Source organism: Canis lupus, chromosome 21 (assembly GCF_003254725.2).
Source record: "Canis lupus dingo isolate Sandy chromosome 21, ASM325472v2, whole genome shotgun sequence".
Lineage (NCBI taxonomy): Eukaryota > Metazoa > Chordata > Mammalia > Carnivora > Canidae > Canis > Canis lupus.
This window is the reverse complement of record NC_064263.1, coordinates 26,229,094-26,248,868: the sequence shown is the minus strand read 5'-3', so window position 1 is coordinate 26,248,868 and position 19,775 is coordinate 26,229,094. Positions and strand designations below refer to the sequence as shown.

At 40.8% G+C, this 19,775-nt stretch overlaps 1 protein-coding gene across 3 annotated transcripts in view; it reads right to left on the bottom strand.

The window, feature by feature from the left end:
• NUMA1 (nuclear mitotic apparatus protein 1) overlaps positions 1-19,775 on the bottom strand; it is a 75,577-nt gene that overhangs the window by 50,573 nt on the left and 5,229 nt on the right. Inside the window, exon 1 of one of the 3 annotated variants that reach the window (XM_035703974.2) lies at positions 13,668-13,844. The exons of the other annotated variants lie outside the window; for them this stretch is intronic. The gene's annotated coding sequence lies outside the window, so the exon portion shown is untranslated. Of the gene's footprint in view, positions 1-13,667; positions 13,845-19,775 lie in introns of those variants that run through there. 3 annotated transcript variants of the gene reach the window in all.

Sequence of the window (19,775 nt, the reverse complement as noted above, 5' to 3'; positions counted from 1 at the left end):
ACACTGATGTGTTTCCCATCTACGAAGCATTTCACATAATCCTCACAACAGCTCTCCAAGGTAGACATTGTTTTCATTTTATCAAAGAGGAATGAAGTTCAGAAAAGCACTTTGCCTAAGGTCACACAAGTACAAAACATTAGGACCACAATGCAAGACCGATCTACTGGCTCCAAATTTGAAGCTCTTTCCAGCAGATTCACCCCAAGATAACCATGAGCCACCCACCCACCTAGGAACCAACAGTCACCATCCCTACTGTATTTAGAAAGAAAACAAAAGGACCACTAAAGCAAAAAACAAATTTTAAAACAAAGTAGTAAAATATAAAAGGCCAAAAACTCCAAAAAAGAAGAAAAAAGAAAAAGAAAAAAAAAGTAAAGAGGAAAAAGAGAAAAAATAAAAAAAAAAAAAGTGGGGGGGAGGGGACTAGAGGATGGTAGTGGTGAAAAAGTGGTAGTGGAGAGAGAATGTAGTCTACCTGAGGGGTCCTAGAGGGTGATCCTCTTGGTTCTGAGTGTATTTTGTTCTGTATGTTAGAAGATGCTCAACCCCAAATTTATATAAACCAGCAATACTAGAAGGCCCCAACATTGACCACCAAAACATAAACAAGATAAAAGAGGGGGGCAGAATGGAAATGAAGAGAGAATATCATCTCACAGAATGAACCAGCACGGTATTCCACTTGGTTCTCGGTGTATGCCGGGACCCCTGCACCCCAATGTTTATAGCAGCAATGTCCACAAGAGTCAAGCTGTTGAAGGAGCCTTGTTGTCCTTTGACAGATGAATGGATAAAGAATATGTGGTCTATGTATACAATGGAATATTACCCAGCCATTAGAAGGGACGAATACCCACCATTTGCTTCAACGTGGATGGAACTGTAGGGTATTACACTGAGTGAAGTAAGTCAATCAAAGAAGGACAACCATATGGTTTCACTCATACGGGGAATATAAGAAATAGTGAAAGGGATTATAAGGGAAAGGAGGGGAAATGTGTGGGAAAAATTAGAGAGGGTGACAAAACATGAGAGACTCTTAACTCTGGGAAATGAACAAAGGGTAGTGGAAGGGAAGGCGGGCAGGGGGATGAGGTAACTGGGTGATGGACACTGAGGAGGGCACTTGATGGGATGAGCACTGGGTATACTATATGTTGGCAAATTGAACTTCAATAAAATAAGTAAATAAATAAAATGAAAAAAGGAAGCTGGGGGATAATGACTGGAAAGGGATAACGGAATGCTGGTTCTGGAATGTTCTCTTTCTTGAAACAGCTGTAATGACACAGGTGTGCTCACCTTGTGACAAGTCATGAGCTACATTATGCATTTTTCTGTATGCACATTACACTTTCATTAAAAAGCAAACATTAGGCAAAATTAAGATAGACTAATCAAAATTTGGGAGCAAAATTGGATGTCTCAGGGCTACATATATACTTACTTGACTTCTCAAGCAGCAGGTACATATAGGGCACCTACCAGTTAAGTAAGGATGCACAAAATCCTTGTACATACAAATAATGTATTCACCCATTTGTCCCTATCCATAATGTCTAAGTGATGACAGTGAATCTGATGGGATCAGAAGTAAGGGAAGCCCAGGAAGGGGCCAAGATTATAGTTAATGAAAAAAAAAAATGGCCTTTGAAAAGTGCAACTATCCTGTACTATCAGTACAATAGTAAGATATTTCAATTTCAGAGATAATAAAAATGTGAAAAAAATAGCCAATGACAATTGAAAGATGCCACCAATTATAAACGCATCCTAATTTCAGAGTGTTAAAATGTAAAAACAACAACAAAGCATTTAAAAATAAATAAAAGACAATGTTCTAATCTCAAGAGGTAGTTCAATTGTGGGATCATAGATCCTGGAGCATTAGGACTAGAAATTCTAGGACTTTGGAGATCTGTGTCTCTGGTACAAACTCCTCATTTTAGAGATGCAGAGAGTGGGGCCCTGTTTTAACAGTTAAGTAACCTTATTAAATGGAAGCTCACACATCAGAAAGTTAAGAACTCTAACTACAAAGTTGGTTCCCTGACTCCTAGGACTCTTTCCACTACCCAGATACCTCCCCTAAACTCAGAAGAAGATTTACATGTTAACTATTTTCACTTTCATAATTCTCTGCTTCATTAACTCACTAAAAAAATTAAAAGCACCTCTTAAAATCAATTAAGGTGAAAAAATAGGAGACTCTTGCTTGAACAAGTTTGTTTTCCTTATTCTCTAAAATCAATGAAGCAATACAAAGTGAGATTAAAAAACAGAATTTGTAATCTCTCAGCACCTTTTCGTTCCTCTCTGGGCCCTCCCACAAGATAAGATAGGTTAATAGATTTTTCCATGCCCCCAAGAACATAAGTACAAATATATTTTTATATTTAAGGGGATTTTTAATTATTCTCTATTTTTAAAAAACTAGGCTTACACTTCAACATTGCTCTGCAACTTGTTTTTCTCATTTAATAATTTATCATGAACACCCCCCAAGTGTCAGTGAATAAAATTTCAACTCATACTTTTAAAAGACTGTATAATAACAGTCCACATAAAAAAATACAGTGTGTTCAGGTATTTTCCTACTGATGGTCATGGCTATTTTCAATCTGTTACCATTTCAAACAATGCCATAATGCATATCCTTGTACAGATTTCCTTTTATTTTTTTATTTTTTTTAAAGATTTTATTTATTTATTCATAGACACAGAGCGAAAGGCAGAGACACCGGCAGAGGGAGAGGGAGAAGCAGGCTCCATACATGGAGCCCGATGTGGGACTCGATCCCAGGTCTCCAAGATCACACCCCAGGCTGCAGGCAGCGCCAAACCACTGCGTCACCGGGGCTGCCCCAGATTTCCTTTTAAACGAAAGAAAAAAATTTCTATTTACACACATTCTTGTCCACTGTTTTCATTGCTTCCTTTCTTGTCATCATCCCTGCCTTACTTGCTCATAGAATTTTCCTCAGGGTCCAATGTGATGATAAAGGAGGGCAAAACAACTTGGAGAATGTCAAGGCATGACATGTGATGCTTACTGTTGGTAAATTAGAATTGGTCTGTCTTGGCTGCCTCTCCCAGCCACCTGCGCACAGCCCCCCCTCACCCCTAACCAATACATGTGTTCCTTGTTCTGGTCTCAGCAGCTGCTTCCCACTCAACTGATGTGGGCAGAGCTGGCTTGTGGAATTCATCCTACTTTGTCACACTCCTGACCCTGGCAAGTGCAGATGGGCCCACCAGCCATCCAAACAAGTAGGAAGGAAAAAGAATACATTATCACTATGAAATATTATAATAGAGAATATATAGAGTAAAATGTAGGGGCACCAGAGTGGCTCAGTCAGTTAAGGGTCTGCCTTTGGCTCAGGTCATGATCCCAGGGTCCTGGGCTCCAGTCCCACATCCAGCTCTCTGCTCAGTGGGGAGCCTGCTTCTCCCTCTCCCTCTGCCTGCCACTCCCTCTGCTCGTACTCTTTCTGTCAAATAAATAAACTCTTTAAAAAAAAGACACATAGAGAGAGACAGAGAGTAAAATGTAAAACTCCCCATTTGCCCACATTCACCAACACTCCCCTCCTCAGAGTGACCACTGTTACAAGTTTGTTGTAACCTTTCCTAAGCATGTACAAACATACACATGTATGTACGTGTACAGAGATACATATATGTGTATGTGTGTGTGTATACATGCAGGTGTGTAAATAAAGACACAAGGAGTGCATGTTTGGTCTACATATCTGTAATCATATTGTATGCTGTTTTGCAACTTGCCTTTTTCACTTAAAAATTTCTTTGAGGGCAGCTCGGGTGGCTCAGCGGTTTAGCACCACCTTCGGCCCAGGGCCTGACCCTGGAGACCCAGGATCGAGTCCCACGTCGGACTCCATGTATGGAGCCTGCTCTCCCTCTGCCTGTGTTCTCTGCCTCTCTCTCTGTGTGTGTGTGTCTGTCTCTCGTGAATAAATAAAATCTTTAAAAAATAAAAAAATAAAAATAAAAATTTCTTTGACATGTTTCCATATTAGTATATAATGGACTCCTCAAATTTAAAAAACTTGAGTAAAATGCTGTAGTTTTTGAACAGTTAGGGCTTCTGACTAATATATTCTAATATATTTCCCACTATCTGAAGGTCAACAAACTATGACCTGCAGAGGTGAATAAAGAAAACCCTGAACAATGCAAAAGTTAGGGGTACCAAATCACTTGACATCCCCACTACCCTGTGCAGCTGAAAATCAATGCAGAACTTCTGATACCCCAAATACTGAAGTATCAATAACCACTACTGACTGGAAACCTTACTAACATAAACAACTAATTAAAACCTATCTTGTAAAAGTTATATGTATTAATACTGTAACCAAACAATAAAGCTGGAGAAAAGAAAATGTTACCAGGAAAATTATAAGGAGAAGAAATACATTTACAGTACTGTATTTATCCAAAAAATCCCTCTATAAGTGGACTCAAGTAGTTCAAACCTATGTCATTCAAGGGTAAACTGTAGTTGTAACTACACAGCCTGCAAAGCCTCAAATATTTATTACCTGGCTTTAAACAAAATAATAACTTACATTGAATATCTAAAGAATAGTTTTTTTTTTTTTGTAAAGATTGTATTTATTTATTCATGAGACACACAGAGAGAGAGAGAGAGAGAGAGAGAGAGAGAGAGAGAGAGGGAGAGACACAGGCAGACAGAGGAAGAAGCAGGCTCCATGCAGGGAGCCCAATGTGGGACCCGATCCCAGGTCTCCAGGATCACACCCTAGGCTGAAGACGGCACGAAACTGCTGAGCCACCAGGGCTGCCTTAAAGAACAGTTTCTTTAAAAAAATTAAAAAGATTTTATTTATTTATTCATGACAGACACAGAGAGAGACAGAGACATAGGCAGAGGGAGAAGCAGTCTCTCTGCGAGATGCCCAATGCAGGACTAGATCCCAGGACCCCAGGATCATGCCCTGAGCCGAAGGTAGATGCTCAACCACTGAGCCACACAGGTGCCCATAAAGAACAGTTTCTTTATGGAGATTAGTTGTTGTCCAACTCAATAGTGTGTGGCTATTTTAGACAGTGAGGCTCATCTTAAATGGAATTTATATGGGCACATAGGTGGCTAGTTGGTTAAGTGTCCAACTCTTGACCTCAGCTCAGGTAATGATCTCAGGGTCATGAGACTGAGCCCTGTGTCATAGGGCTCCACACTCAGCAAGGAGTCTGCTTAAGAGCCTCTCCCTCTGCCCCCCCCCTCCACCCCGCACGTGTGCAGGCTCTGTCTCTCACTCAAATGAATAAATAAATCTTTAAACAAAATTTATATGCAACTATAGGTCTGGTTTTTAATACTGAAAAAAGTCTAAAACACTCAAATAAGTCCAAAGATATCCCTCTACTTCTGGGTTGAGACACTAATGAGTTTCCAATGAACTATTTATTCTTCATCTTCTTGTCTAATTTCAACTAATGGGAAACAGGCCTGGTTCCTGATGTCCTTCAGTGACACTGACGAACAATGTAGCTCCCACTCACACACTACAATGATAATGAAATCAAAGTAAGCTACATTATCTCTGCTGCTAAACATCCCCACCATAGCCCCCCAACACAGCACAACATAGATGTCTATCCTCTTCTGGTTGTAGAAAGAAGATTCACTAGGAAGCAGCTCAACACTTCTAGCATGTCTAGCCAATTGCTAAGAGCTAGAGCTCTAACCTTTGTGGGAAAGGTAGGCTGATCCTCCCCTGCAAAGCCTACTATTCTGAATATCCAGGACATGAAATTAAATCATTTCTACCAGGAATTTTAGGTCATTCGATTTTTGTAGCAAGGGAAGATGCCATCATCCCAATTTTACAAATGGGGACTTGAGGGTACCTTATCTCCTTTCCATTCCCAAAAATGTTAGCAAATGAGGCTACCTAACAGTGACCCCCACATACACACTTTCTTTCTCCTTCCATCCTCTCTCAAATTTTGATTTTATATGATAATGGCAAGGAAGCTATCATACCCTCCAGGAAAGTTAACTTAAACTAATACTTGGAATGAAAATTTGTCAAAGAAAGAATACTGCATTTTCTAATTCAAGTAAGAAGCCCTTTTTTAAGTGGTTCTCTGAAAAGAAATTTGGCAATGTATATTAAGAACCTGACAGGCAGCCCAGGTAGCACAGCAGTTTAGTGCCGCCTGCAGCCCGGGGTGTGATCCTGGAGACCCGGAATCGAGTCCCATGTCAGGCTTCCTGCATGGAGCCTGCTTCTCCCTCTGCCTGTGTCTCTGCCTCTCTCTCTCTCTCTCTGAATAAATAAATCTTAAAAAAAAAAAAAAAGATCCTGAAAAGAGGAACACAGAGGTGGCTCAGCAGTTTGGTGCCTGCCTTTGGCCCAGGGCATGATCCTGGAGACCCAGGATCGAGTCCCACATCGTGCTCCCTTCATGGAGCCTGCTTCTCCCTCTGCCTCTCCGTGTGTCTCTCATGAAGAAATAAAATCTTAAAAAAAAAAAAAAGAACCTGAAAGATGTTCATATTCGAACATTATGCTAAGTGAAGTAAGCAGGACAGAAAAGAACACCAATTGTATGTCCAATTTAGGAGGTAGCTGGAATGGGCAAATACATAATAATGGAAGGTAAAAGAGTGGCATTAGGGGCTGGAGAAGGATGGAATGGGAGTTATTGTTTAATGGGCACAGTTTCTGTCTGGGATGATGAAAATGGATAGTGGTGATGGCTGTACAACATTGTGAATATGACTTAATGTCACTGAATTGTACACTTAATTGTGAATTGAAATTAAATCATGAATTTAAAGTTAAAATGGTAAATTTTGTTATGCTCATTTTACCCAAAATTTTACCCTCTCTCTCTTTCTGTGTGTGACTATCATAAAATAAAAATTTTAAAAAATATTTTTTAAGATTTTATTTATTTATTCATGAGAGACACAGAGAGAGAGACAGAGAGGCAGAGACACAGGCAGAGGGAGAAGCAGGCTCCATGCAGGGAGCCTGACGTGGGACTTGATCCTGGGTCTCCAGGATCACGCCCTGGGCCAAAGGCAGGTGCCAAACCGCTGCGCCACCCAAGGATCCCAAAAACTCACGTTCTTTGAACAAATAATTCCATTCACAGAAATAAAACTAATCTAAAATATAAACAAAGATATAATATATTAATCATTATGAAAAACTGGACAAAATTAAGTAATAAATTATGATACATCCATGATGAAACCTATACAGTCACTAAAAATATTTAAAATTTAAAAAATAAAAAACAATAAAAATATTTAAAATTTTAATGACATAGAGAAATACTCAATGTTAGAATTTAAAAAGACATAAAATTTGATATGGTATGATCCAAATTTATTTTTTAAACTACATATACAAATGTGTATCATACATACATATATACCTGTATACTTGTGTGAATCTGTGTATATAAATTTATAAGGATATATAGCAAATAATGTTTATTTCTGAGTTGTGGAATTACAGGTCATTTTTACTTTTGTCCTTAAAACCTTATTTTTTGTGTTTTGCAGCATATAGCATAAGAAAATAATCAGGGACACCTGGGTGGCTCAGTTGGTTAAGCATCTACCTTCGGCTTAGGTCACTACCAAGGTCCTGGGATTGAGCCCTGCATCCGGCTCTCTACTCAGTGGAAGGTCTGCCTCTCCCTCTCCCTCTGCCTGCCATTCTGCCTACTTGTGCTCTGTCAAATAAATAAATACAATCTTTAAAAAATATATACATATAGGGACCCCTGGGTGGCTCAGCAATTGAGCATCTGCCTTTGGCTCAGGTCATGATCCCAGGGTCCAGGGATCGAGAACCACATTGGCTCCTTGCAAGGAGCCTGCTTCTCCCTCTGCCGATGTCTCTGCCTCTCTCTGTTTCTCTCATGAATAAATAAAATCTTAAAAAAAATAGACACAAACTTACACCAGGAACTAATAATAATAAAGGGACACCTGGGTGGCTCAGTAGGTTGAGCATGAGATTGATCTTGAGTTTGGCTCAGTCATGATCTTGGGGTTATGAGATCAAGTCCTGCATTGGGCTCCACACTCTCCATAGAATCTGCCTAATATTCTCTGTCTCATCCTCTTTCTGCCCTCCTCACCTTGTTCCTGAGCAGTCTCTCTCAAAAAAAAAGATAATATAAAAAAAAAGAAAAAAAAAAAAAAAAGATAATATAGGGCAGCCTGGGTGGCTCAGCAGTTTGGCGCAGCCTTCAGCCTAGGTCACGATCCTGGAGACCCGGGATCGAGTTCCACATCAGGCTCCCTGCATGGAGCCTGCTTCTCCTTCTGCCTGTGTCTCTGCCCCCCTCTCTCTCTCTGTGTGTCTCTCATGAATAAATAAATAAAATCTTTTTCAAAAAAATTTTTAAAAAGGTAATATAAAAACTATTAGTAAATAAAAATGGTTATCTCTGCAGAGTAGAATTAGGATAAAGGGTTAAGTGTAGGGGACTTATTTGTTACATTACTTCTATAATTTGTATAAAAGTATCACAGTACTGTTTAAAATAGAAAAACTGAGGGATGCCTGGGTGGCTCAGAGGTTGGGCGACTCAGATCATGATCCCACATCTGGGATCGAGTCCTGCATCAGGCTGCCTGCAAGGAGCCTGCTTCTCCCTCTGCCTAGGTCTCTGCGCCTCTCTCTCTCTGTGTGTCTCTCATGACTAAATAAATCAATCTCTAAAAAAATAAAATAAAATAGAAAAACTGAAAGCACTATATAAAAATCCTCTATGATGAACTATTACATAGCCATTAGAAATCCTTATAGTAAAAAAAAAAAAAAAAAAAGAAATCCTTATAGTTTCAGCAACATTTTAAATTTATATGAGTTTATACAATGAAAACAATGGTAACTGGGAAGCAGAATACAAAATTATTATAGGTAATATGACTTCGGACTATGCAAAACAGAAATATGTAGAGGTACAAAACACTGAAATACTAAAATGGGAATAAGCGATTTTCTACAGATGGTGGGGTTATGGATAATTTTAGTTTTCTTCTTTATACTTTCCTGTATTTTTCCTATTTCCTACAATGAATATATACTATTTTTCAATCAGATTCAAAAAACATCTTTGGTTTCCACTGTATAATCAAAAGTCCATTCTTTGTGAGAAATCTGTATAGGATTGTATACAGGATTAGCAGAAATAAGTAACCCACTAGCAAGAAGACTACAGAAGGCATATGTCTAAGAAAACTTTCATCTTTGGGGTGTAGAGAAGCTCAGTTTAGAGGGACAATGTTGATCATTTTCTGCCTTCTTGCTTTTGGAGCTGCTTTCATAAATGTGACTGAGGAATCAAGTTATACTGAGACACCTGACAAACTTTTTACTCAAGACCCAGGATCAGCACCTTCTCAACCCTTAAATCTAGGACCTTATACTTAAAGAAAACAGATGGTGGCACCTAGGTGGCATAGTCAGTTAAGTGTTTGACTCTTGGTTTCAGCTCAGGTCCTGATCTTAGGGTCTTGGGATCAAGCCCCATGATGAGCCCAAGCTCAGTGCAGAGTCTGCTTAAGATTCTTTCTCCCTCTGCCCCTCCCATCCTGCTCTCACTCTCTCAAATAAATAAATACATCGTTTGTTTTTTTTCTTTAAAGAAAAAAAAAAGTCTAATCCTTAAGTAACATGGATTGGATTATGATATTCCTCACATCAAAAACATTGGGGGCCAGGCACGTGGGTGACTCAGTTAAGTATCTGACTCTTGATCTCAACTCAGGTCTTGATCTCAGGGTTGTGACTTTAACTCCTGAACACTGGGCCTGGAGCCTACTTTAAAAAAAAAAAAAAAACAACAAGAAGAAAGTCAACAGGGATCCTGGGTGCCTTCCACTTGGGTCATGATCCCAGGGTCCTGGAATGGAGCCCAGGGTAGGGCTCCCTGCTCAGCAGGGACTCTGCTTCTCCCTCCCCTTTGGCCCTCCCCCAGCTCATGTGTGCTCTCGCTCTCCTCTCTCTAAAAATAAATCTTAAAAAAATATTTTTTTTTCAGGGTGCTCCTGGCTAGCTCAGCCAGAAGAGCTTGTGATTCTTGATCTCTAGGCTGTGAGTTCGAGCACTATGTTGAGTGTAGAGGTTACTAAAAAAAATAAACAAAAAAATTTCAACAGCTAACTCCATGCAGAATAAAATCCAAATTCCTTAACATGACATTTAAAGTTCTTTAAGATCCAACCATCAAACTTCCTTTCCAGCCTATCTCCAGCTCATTCCTCTAAAATATCTTCTATCTCAGGAATACTTTTCCCAAACAAGCTCTGTGCCTCTGCCCATGCTGTGACCTCCTCCAAAATGCTCTTTCTTCTAAACCTACTGAACACCTAATTCACATTTTATAACCTGGTTCAAACGCCTTCTCTCTTCAGAAGCTCTCCTTGTTTTCCCAATTCAAAAACAACTGTCCTCTCCTTTATGTGTTCCTACTATTGCTTGTTCCTCTATACACTTTATTCCATTCCTCTCTGGGTCTCCTTTAGCTGCAAATGTTTCACTTGACGAAGCTTCTGGAAAGCAGAAACACTCTCATTCACTTACCAGCTCCATTTCAGCACAATGCTTGCACACAGTGGGTGCTAAACAATGTTGCCTGACTGAATGACAGCAAACTGGCCCTAATCTAATGAATTCTTTCGGCGAGGCAGCCAGGGAAGCCAAATTGTCAAAGAGGGCAAGTCCTCTAATTTAAAGTCACATATGGGGAAGCCTGGGTGGCTCAGGGCGTGATCCTGGAGTCCTGGGATTTAGTCCCACATCGGGCCTGCTTCTTCCTCTGCCTGTGTCTCTGCCCCCCCACCCCCACCCCTCTCTGTCTCTCATGAATAAATAAAATCTTTAAAATAAATAAATAAAGTCACCTACATAGCATGAGTGACCAACAGAAAATGTCATAGACCTGCCACTTTAAGGGGACTGGCAAGCTATGTTTACACAATCCTAATTAAAACTAAAGGGCACTGAGGGAAAGAAGAGGAATAGGGCGATTAAGAGGTGTGGATTCTACAGATCCTCCTACTCTGTTTGGAGCCCAAATCTCCCAGCCTAGTGAGCTCACCAAGCAGCCTATTCTCTCCTTGAGGTTACTATAGGACCTAAAGTATGGAAAAGCAACTAAGAAGGCCACTTTCTCTCTAGCTCTGCTCTTGGCCATTTAACCTCTAATTGTGGTTACCTGGGGCTTTTTCTCTAAATGAAGCCCACTGCACCGATCATTAAAAGAATCCCTTTAGAGAAAGACTTGAAATTAACCACAGCAGGGAACAAAGTCTCTAAATCTCCTAAATCACAATATCCACACTGTCCATTTGGATGAAATTTACCCCCAACTCCTTCAAACAATAGGTCCTACCAGGGAATGACTTCTCTCAGGACCAGCATGTCCTGTGATTGTTTTTCAGCAGAAAGCTCCTAGTGCCCGCTTCCCATTAAATAGCTACTTCACGTTTGATCACTCAGCCTTGACTGCACGTAGAAAGCAAAATCACTATAACTGAAGGGCTAAAAAGGAATTCAAAATTCTTTTGAATTTTGAACTGATCTAATAGTCAAGGAACTTAGAACAAGTAGGTACTTTCCCACCTCAAATCTCCTTAGGCCTACCTGTTCTCAGATCTAGAACTCTTAGTATGTAACTCTTTCAATATCAAAATGAGGAAAATGAGGCCTAAATAATTTCAAATGATCATATAGTGACTTAGTGACAATCTTCTGACCACACAGCCGAACACCTTATTTTACTGACTAGTTATCAACAAGAACGGAACGGATTCCAGGGTACTCCAGTCAGTCTATTTCAAATGCATTCAAGATAGGCTGTCTGCTTTCCCCCTCTTTCCATCCCCCTGACTATCCTCGTTTCTCAAACCAAACTGCTGACCAAAAATATTAAATTTAATAAAAAAAAATCAATGAAGTAACTTGATATATCATTTTTTCCCACGAAAAGACTGGAACTATCAAACTATCTGCTCGAGCCATGCCCTCTGAATGGGCTCTGGCATGCTGGTGCACAGTGGGTGCTGCAGTCAAAGGACTTGTGATTGAGTCTTCTGGAGATGGGACTGCAAACACCCTGTCAGCTAGTGTCCTATGCCAGCATGTTCCAATCCCTTTCAGCCCTCAAATCCCATTTGTGATTTGGGAGGACTACCATGAGAAAGGTGAATTTTCTCAAACTATCTAGTCACCTTGGCCGAGAAGCAGCATTTATACCACTGAGTATAAAGGAAGTGACACCATTTTTTTTTAATTTATTCATGAGAGACACAGAGTGAGGCAAGACACAGGCAGAGGGAGAAGCAGGCTCCACGCAGGAAGCCTGATGCGAGACTCGATCCCGGGCCTGGGATCACGCCCTGAGCCAAAGGCAGACGCACAACCACTGAGCCACCCAGGCATCCCGAAGTGACACCTTTTTAAACAAACATTTCCAAGCTTATTAAATCAAATGAAAACTGCAGTCAAAATAGTCTCTGTAGGAAGTTATTTACTTATTCTAACAATATTACCATCGCTCAAAATATTTGTGAAAACACTCCTCTGGAAATGGCCTTTAAAGTCTACTCCATGTGAGACACACACAAAAATTAAGTCTTACTGTTTACAACTGATTCTTCACCAAAAAATGTACTGCCTTGCTTGACTCTTTGGCTCACCATATCTTTTGGCTGTTTCCAAAAACTGAATCCACCAAGCAAAAGTGATGATTTGCTACTTCTGAGGATATTCAAAAGATTGGCTTAGAAGCCAAAAATATTCTGAGCATTGGCAGCATCGCCAGAGTAAATTTTAAAAAAAGGCTGAGAACACAATTACCTTGAGGAGAACAAATTTACAAATATTATTAAGTGTCCCACAACTATAAGTAAGGGAACAAGATATGTGCAATATACATCACATGTTAATTATAGTTTTACAGTCATACATTATATAACCATAAATTTTGACCCTGAAAGAAATCTTCCAGATCATATAATCCAAACTGTTCATTTTTACATTAAGAGAACTTCAGTCCATCCAGATTAGGCAATTTATCTCTAGTCACATAGCTGGTTACCAACAGTCAGGACTAGAAATCCAGTCACCCTGACTTCTAGCATAATCCACAAACCTATTCTAATCCATACTCCTCCCTCTTCTGTGCTCCTCACTGATGTCTTTCAAAGGGAAAGGAAGTAACTTGGGACACTAAAGCACACCACATGGTTCTGAAACCCAGTAGCTGAGAAATGATGGTTTAAGACCAGGATACCTCTCTGTAATCACCCCTACGGGTATGAGCCATTATAGTACGTAGCTCACAAGAGTTCTGGATAATAATCCACCTCAGAGCAGGGGTCAATGAAACCTCTGGACACCTCCCCCTCACACACACACACACACACACACACACACACACACACACACACTAAGAATATATGTCTATTAAACCTCTCTTCCAACCTCCTGCAATAACCCCTGTGCTTCAAATAACTGAAAGGAGGTTACTATGAAGAACATGAATCAGGGAAAGGAAAAGAGTAAAGCTTCTGTTCAGGAAAAAGCTGATCTACGAAAAACCAGAGAGGACAGGAACCATCTTGAACTTACCTCCTGGTGGACAGCTTCTTCAAACCCAGACAAAGAGATCCCTGGTCTGGCTTAGAATTAGCATCTACCCAGGGAATGGGTAAAGGGGCAGAAATGCTTGTTCATTCTCCCACCCCACCCACTGTTGGTCAGCTCAGCCTCATATCATCCTAGGCAGCCCCATCGTTCTGTAGATCAGACAGCAACCGGAAGGGAAGCTACGCAGCCTAGGTCAACGGGGTGAGTCAGTCGCAGAGCAGGAAGAGTCACTGGGGCAGAAATTCTGGCCTCCTGTGGTAAGATTGCCAAACCAAACCACACCACACCACACCCCCACCTCTCCTCGGTCAGCACTGGGAAGGCCCTGCCCTATTAGGATTCTGGTCTCCAAACCAGGAAAGGTTCTTCCTCAGGAGGCTCCATTCTACTCTCATTTCCAAGTGTTTCTCCTATTCAAAACTCTTCCATGGCTTTCTTCTCCCTAAAGCATCATACCTAAATTATCTGGCCTAATTTTTGAGTCCTCCATTATATGGCCTTAAGTCATTTATTCAACCTATTTCCCATTATCTCAGTGTACACTCTACACTTATCAAGCCAGTCTTCCCACTTCTCTCTGCACGAGCCTCTCTCATTTCCATGCCTTCAGTTATTTTGCAGTGGTAAATTTAAATACCTTCAGGAGTCAGGCACGTAAAAGAAATGGATTCTCCAGTGGAGCAATTGGCAGAACCCAGAACGCTGTCCCCACCTAAAGGCATTCAAATATTTTAATTCAAATATGTATGCAATACTACACTTTGGGCATCACAATAACCTCTTAAATAGTTATTAATATTCTTTCTAGTTTGCAAGTGAAGAAACTTCCTCAAGGTTAGGCAGGGACAAAATGCTGGGCCCTGAAGCCAAAGACAGAGCTCTAAAATATTAGGATTCCCAGGGGCGCCAGGGTGGCTCAGTGGTTGAGCATCTGCCTTTGGCTCAGGTCATGATCCTGGGGTCCTGGGACTGGGTCCTGCATTGGGATCCTGGCAGATAGACTGCTTCTCCCTCTGCCTATGTCTCTGCCACTCTCTCTGTGTCTCTCATGAATAAATAAATAAAATAAACAAAAAAAAAAAATTAGGATTCCCAGTAGTACAAACACCACAGAAGATACAGAGCTCTAAACTCTCAAGAGGAGGGGCACCTAGGTGGCTCAACTGGTTAAGCGTCTGACTCTTGATTTTGGCTCAGGTCATGATCTCAAGGTACTGAGACAGAGTCCCAAATCAGGCTCCATCTCAGGGTCATGAGATCGAGCCCTGCATCAGGCTCCATGCCCAGCACAGAGTTGGCTTGGGATTCTCTCTCTCCCTCTACCCCTTCCCCTCCCCCTACTCATATTCTCAATCTCTCTAAAATAAATAAAATTTTTTATTTATTTATTTTTTGGTTAAAGATTTTATTTATTTATTTGAGAGACAGAGAGAGCGCACAAGCAGGGGGAGTGGCAGGCAGAGGGAGAGGGAGTCTGATGTGGGGCTCAATCCTAGGACCCTGAGTCATGACCTAAGTGGAAAGCAGATGCTTAACCCACTGAGCCACCCAGGCACCCCCACAAAATCTTTTAAAAATAAGCTCTGAAGAATAAATTCATTTTTCATAATATACAATCTTAATAGTGGGATAGGAAACCCAAAAGCAGCTTATCTAACCATACTCCAACTACCTCAAATTCCATCCATCTTCCTGTGAAAGTCTTTCCTACTTATTCCCAGTCCTACTGAGTTCCCTCTTCTCTCAATTTCTATTAGGCTTACATACTAGACAACAAAATCATATGCTCAATTATATATGGTCATGAAAAACTGAATATTGAGCCCATGTGTGTAATACAGGATTTTTCACTAATCACACTACTCTATTAACCTATATAGCTCTACTTAAAATGTTTTTTTTAAAGACTTTATTTATTTATTAATGAGAGAGAGAGGTAGACACACAGGCAGAGGGAGAAGCAGGATCCATGCAGGGAGCCTGACGTGGGACTTGATCCTGGGTCTCCAGGATCAGGCCCTGGGCTGAAGGCGGCGCTAAACCGCTGAGCCACCCAGGCTGCCTGCTCTACTTAAAATGTTTAACCTGAATCTAATCAAGAGAAAACAATCATACAAATCCTAATTAAGAAAAAAGAAAGAAATATTCTGGGGGCACCTGGGTGGCTCAGTCGGTTAAGCTTTGAACTATTGGTTTCGGCTCAAGTCATGATCTGGCAGTTGTGGGACCAACCTACTCATCAGGTTCTGCACTTCTGCTTCAGATTCTGTCTCTCAAATAAATAAGCAAATAAAATCTTAAAAAAAAAAAAAAGAAAGAAAGAAAAATATTCTGCAATAACCTAACCTAAACTCTAAGGATCTCAATACCATGGTAGAAAAAAAAATTCACTTAAGAGACTAGAGAATTGTTCAAGGGGCATGATAACAAGAAAATCATGGCAACTAAATGTAAGCATGATCCTTCTTAGGAAGGCTGATTTGAAAAAGTCTATGAGGGACGCCTAGGTGGCTCCGTGGTTGAGCATCTGCCTTCGGCTCAGGGAGTGATCCCAGGGTCCTGGAATCAAGTCCCCACATTGGGCTTCCCATAGGGAGCCTGCCTCTCCATCTGTGTCTCTCATGAATAATTAAAATCTTAAAAAAAAAAAGGAAAAAAGTCTATGAAAGACATCACTGGGAAGATTTGAGAAGTCTGAACAAGTACTATACATTGGATCTATTGAATCAAAATTAAATTTCCTGAGTGCTAACTGTATTGTGGCTATACAGGAAGATAGTCTTGTTTTTAGGAAACATGCTGAAATATTTAGGATGAAGTATATGATGTTCACGTCTAACAGTCAGATAACAGAAAAATAAAGGATAGAGAGCAAATGCAGCAAAATGTTCACAACTGGTGAATCTAAGCGAAGCATATAATTTGTTCTATTTTTCTCATAAAGTATCAATAGGTTTGTAAATAAAACCTTAAAAAAAAAAAAAGGGACACCCAAGTGGCTCAGTGGTTAAGTGCTTGCCTTTGGCCCAGGGCGTGATCCTGGAGTCCCAGGATCGAGTCCCACATCAGGCTCCTTGCGTGGAGTCTGCTTCTCCCTCTGCCTGTGTTTCTGCCTCTGTGTGTGTGTGTGTCTCATGAATAATTAAATAAAATCTTTAAAAAAAAAGTATCAATAGGTTTGAACTTATATATTTATTATTCCTGTAATGTATCTGTAGGTTTAAACAGTTGGTGAGGAGGAAAATCCTGTATCACACACTTCTTTATATACTCAGCTCTTTAAGAGATAAAACATTAAGAGATAAACTTGGTCAGCCCAGGTGGCTTAGGGGTTTAGTGCCGCCTTCAGCCCAGGACCTGATCCTGGACACCTGGGATCGAGTCCCACATCGGGCTCCCTGCATGGAAACTGCTTCTCCCTCTGCCTGTGTTTCTGCCTCTCTTTCTGTCTCTCTCATGAATAAATAAATAAAATCTTAAAAAAAAAAAAAAAAAAAGAGAGATAAACTCCTTACTTATTTGTTCACTGCCGAAAGAAACTGGGCTTCAGAGGTCAGCAACAAGACAGAGTCCACTTTGCAGCAGTTCATGAGGGGTTCAGTGGCAAACTCTCAGCAAGCCAGAGATTTCCCTCAAACTCAGACCATCACACCATAGGAAGAATAGAAAAGTAGGTAAAAGCTTTTACTACCTTGCCCCTCACAGGCCATCCAGAAGTCAGACACTTGACAAATGCCCACCTACAGGGCAGAATACAGTTGCTACCCATGCAAAGGACCCAGAGCTGGGGTCACGCTGCATCCACCGTGCCACAGGGTACCAAAAACTTGACAACCTGCAAAACAAGGGTGTCTGGCCAGTCACAGGAAGGCACTCAAGTGATCAAATAAACATGCCTGAAGTACACAGTCTTTACTCATCATACAAACCAGTCCTCAGCTGCAGTAAGGCAGAGAAATCTGCAAGGCTGAATCACTGGCATTTCCTGCACTGGCTTCAGAGAAATCGGCCCTTAAATAGGACAGAAAGGGCAGCTGACACAGCTGTCAACAGAGGCCTCAACCCAGAAGCGTGCTGTGCGATATGCGCTCTTTCCCTTCTACAGCCACCAGATCATTTTACTTCAGCCAAGTGGTCCCTTATTAGGGTGACTGACTGCCCAATGGCCAACCCTTAACCTTGACGCTCTCCTCCCCTCACTGACAGCCAAGATAGTGCCCTTTCCAGATAGCTCCTCCACCCATTTAGCAGAAAGAATAACCAAAACTCTTCACCCCAAACTTCCACCGACCAAATATCTATAGTGGTGTAACACAGAGCCTGCTTCTCAAACCTAACATTTTTACCAAAGACAGAATGAAAACATACAAAGACTGCTTGTCAACCTTTGGAATTACAAACTGTGAAGGACAGAAAATACAACGTTTTTAGATCTGATCTGGCAAAAAAAAAGATCTCAACAGTTACCAAAAGCAACACGATACAATTTAATAGGATTAAATATGAAGGCTTGCATTCACAATAAAAGAAGTCAATCAAATTATACAAGATGGTAGAGAGCTGGTACAGCGGTTCATATTTAAAAGGCTGTTTTGGGATAGGCGAGGGAGCCGGCTGCCTATATTGGGAGATGAAGGGAGAGGCTGTTCCGCTCTCAATGAACCATGAATGTAACAGAGCTATCCAAAATATCAATACAGGCTCAGGTTGTGTGACAACTCTGTGCCCCACCTTTAAAGAGCAAAGTCAGAGTATATGCAGCTGACAAATGACAACTACAGTGAAAGGTCTAAAAGTTGTGTCACGGCAAATATGAGGGAAGAACTACAGATACTTAGCAGGGAGAACATGAAAACGTTTTTCAAATATATGCATGCTTGTCACGCAGGTGAAGAGAAAAACAGGTGTTCTCCTGCAAAAAGACAAAAACAGAACTATCGAGTAGAAATTACAGGAAGAGAGATTTTGGTTGGACATAGGGAAAAACTTTCAGTATAATAAAGAAATTAAGAATGTGGGTTATGGAACCCAGAATGCTTGGATTAGAACACTAACTCCACCACTTACAAACTGTATGGCTTTGAGTGGATTATTTATTTGTGGCTCAGTTTCCTTGCTTGTTAAAGGGAATAGTAATGATGACAGTATTCACCTTATACAACTTTAGGAAGCAGTTCATGTAAAGTGCTTAAATTAGTGCCTGGCTCACAGTATACACTGAGAAAAAAAAATAAAAAGAACGTTAGCTATTGCTAGGATTGTTGATATGATAAATCAGATAACCTGAAAATCTTCCTACTAAATACATCTGGATATTTGGGAAAATACATCTGGATATTTGGGAAAATATAATAAACATCTTTAGATTGTGCCAATTTATTGTCTGTCAGCTCCACACCTGCCCTGTTTTACCCGGCTCTGTGACATTGGGGCTTGGACTCCGCCAACCCCATTTCACCTTTACCAGCCAGCTCCCTGTTAGGATCTGTCAACAGGAGGTGCTAAAGGGAAAATGGAAGGCAGGAACTTCCTCTTTCCTATGGCTTGCTCCTTCTTGACCACAGCAGTTGGTTCCTTCCCACTTCTTTCTAAACTGCCAGAACCAGCCTCATTGCACTCCCTGAGAGGCACCAGCACCAGGTGCCGAGCAGAGTTCAACCAAACCTGGCTCCTCCAGGCCCTTCCTGGGAGCACCTGAGAAACCAGCAGCACCAGGCAACACCCTCTCCTCAGAGAATCAGGGCATAGTTCCTCCAGATCCCTCCAGACTTCTTAGGCTCTGATAACTCCAACTGTTCCTCCCTTTGTTTTTCAGTCCTAGATGAGGTAGCTGTTTAATGCAGTTATTACATCAAAATTACTTTAAGATTCCCATTTTGCGCATTTAGCCCTCAACAAGGATTTAAACTAATTCCATTTATTGAGTTCACTCTTAAAATACTTATGTGTGGTTTCTACTTTCCTGATTGGATCCTGACTGATACATAGGTAAACTGAGCTCACAAGAAAGTAAGGGAAATCCCAGGAACAGTGTGACCTGACAGCATAGCTGTCCCAGCTACATAAAGAATTTATAACCTCCTCCTTGTC